Here is a 2,289-nt window from a genome sequence, read left to right as displayed (position 1 = left end):
AGTAAGTTCTTTATAGATTTTGGATACTAGCCCTTTATCTGATATGTCATTTGCAAATATCTTCTCCCATTCTGTCAGTTGTCTTTTGGTTTTGTTCACTGTTTCCTTTGCTGTGCAAAAGCTTTTTATCTTGTTGAAGTCCCAGTAGTTCATTTTCGCCCTTGCTTCCCTTGCCTTTGGTGATGTTTCTGGGAAGAAGTTGCTGTGACTGAGGTCGAAGAGGTTGCTGCCTGTGTTGTCCTCAAGGATTTTGATGGATTCCTGTCTCACATTTAGGTATTTCATTCATTTTGAGTCTATTTTTGTGTATGGTGTAAGGAAATGGTCCAGTTTTATTCTTCTTCATGTGGCTATCTTTATAGTGCTGTGCCCAGCGCACTGTGGGCCCTCCATAAATACCAGTTTAACAGAAAGTAACAACTAAGAATCCAATCCCTTGGAGAATGAGAGGAGATGCAAGCACGGTCAGTGAGGGTCCTGAGGCTTCCTGAAATGCAGTCCTGAAGCCCTTGGAGGTAAATTTCTTCCTTTCCTCCCAGGAATGGCTGTCATCTCTGTCATGCCCTGTCCTGATACAGACTGAATGTCAAGCCCAGGTTCAAATCCCACTTCTGACCCTGGAGGCGTCTGGGCAGGCCTGGTGGAGCGTGGGAGGGCTGGGCGAGTGTGGACGAGAGCGTGTCTGAGTCAGAATGGAGCCCCCTGCAGGCCCTTGACTCACCCATGCTCCTCTGCTGGGGAGTCTGGGAGAAAGAAACACACTGCTGAGATTGAGTACTTCAGTTTGCATGGTAGGCGCTTTGCCTGACCCGGGTCAGAGCTCAGCCCCTTCTTAAATGAACCAGAAATCCCTCTGCTCTGTACTCTTACTAAAGGGGATTGGTGGCCAGAACTCCTAGGGACCTGCGTGGGGATCACAGCCCTAGGACCCTATGCCAGGACCATCAGGGATGGTTGTCCACATTGCTTGGCAGCCACCTGCAGCTGTGCTGGGCTTCCTCCTGTGGGACACTGAGGGTTGTGAGGCCAAAGATCTAGACCTGGGATGTTCTCTGAAGGATGTGGGGTGTGAGGCCAGACACAGCCTGCACTGGGGCTTCCCTTGCCCAGCCCGAGAAGGTGCCGCTTCCTTTTTTCCTCTTCGCTCTGGCTCCCAAAATCCTTTCCTTTGGTTTCTCAACAGAACAGGCCATGTGTGCCTCCTAGTCTTTCTGTTTCCAAACATCCTTTAACTGTTTTTCCTTTAAAGGAATCTCTTCAAATTTCAGAGCCCATTACTTTTTAAAATAAGGTGACATATTTGCCATTAAATTAATTCCAAATATCTGTAATGTTATTGTTTAGATGGAGAAGATAGATGGCTCATGGAAGACCCTGGTGGGTAAGGGAGTGAAAAGCAGGTCAACCTCTCTGGATAGTAATTTGTGAAAATATTTGAAGAACTTTAAAAATATTTGTCAACTTGATCCATCCTTTTCTAGGATCTTTAGAAAAAGGTTATATACAAAGATCATCACAGCATTATTTAAAGAAGAGAAAGATGAAAACAATTTAAATAACCTACAATGAAGAACTGGTTAAATAAATTATAGTATGCTCATTTTATGGGGCATAAGTTGTCCATGAAATGGTTTATTAATCATGCCATCAAAGAAAACGGTAAGAGATAAAACTATGTAAAACAAAACAAAACAAAACAATTCCACATCAAAATAATCACTGAACGTTTTAAAACGCAGCCTTGTAAAAGGTTAATTTATATTTGCTAAGAATACCACAGATTTAAAAAAAAAAAACAGAAACTTAGTAGAAAAATTGTCAAAAAACATGAACAGAGAATTCTCAAGGGAAATTTTGATATATGTAAGAAAAAAACACCCCCCTTAAAACAAATTAAATTAGGTACTTGTTTGTGCTGATCAGATTGTTAATGTTAAAAAGTCCTTATATCAATGCTAGTAGTACTAGTAGCATTCACAAACATGGTGTACGTTGTTTTCTTTTGTTTTGTTTTGTTTTGTTTTTAAAGATTTTATTTATTTATTTGACAGAGAGAGACACAGCGAGAGAGGGAACACAAGCAGGGGGAGTGGGAGAGGGAGAAGCAGGCTCCCCGCAGAGCAGGGAGCCCGATGCAGGATTCGATCCCAGGACCCTGGGATCATGACCTGAGCTGAAGGCAGACACTTAACCAACTGAGCCACCCAGGCGCCCCCATGGTGTACATTGTTAAAACCATTCTGGAGGACAGTCTATTAAATTCATTCATGAAATATTTGGTCTTCATAA

The 2,289-nt window shown here is 42.6% G+C and overlaps 1 long non-coding RNA gene across 1 annotated transcript; it reads left to right on the top strand.

The window, feature by feature from the left end:
- The first annotated feature begins 241 nt into the window (after positions 1–241).
- On the top strand, positions 242–1,133 carry LOC118017341. Its single transcript, XR_004681122.1, has 2 exons — positions 242–276; positions 363–1,133. It is a non-coding gene; the product is annotated as an uncharacterized LOC118017341 (long non-coding RNA).
- The last annotated feature ends 1,156 nt before the right edge of the window (positions 1,134–2,289 follow it).

Source organism: Mirounga leonina, unplaced genomic scaffold (genome assembly GCF_011800145.1).
Source record: "Mirounga leonina isolate KUSES-001 unplaced genomic scaffold, KU_Mleo_1.0 Mir_169, whole genome shotgun sequence".
Classification (NCBI taxonomy): Eukaryota; Metazoa; Chordata; class Mammalia; order Carnivora; family Phocidae; genus Mirounga; species Mirounga leonina.
This window is presented reverse-complemented; position numbering and strand designations above follow the sequence as displayed.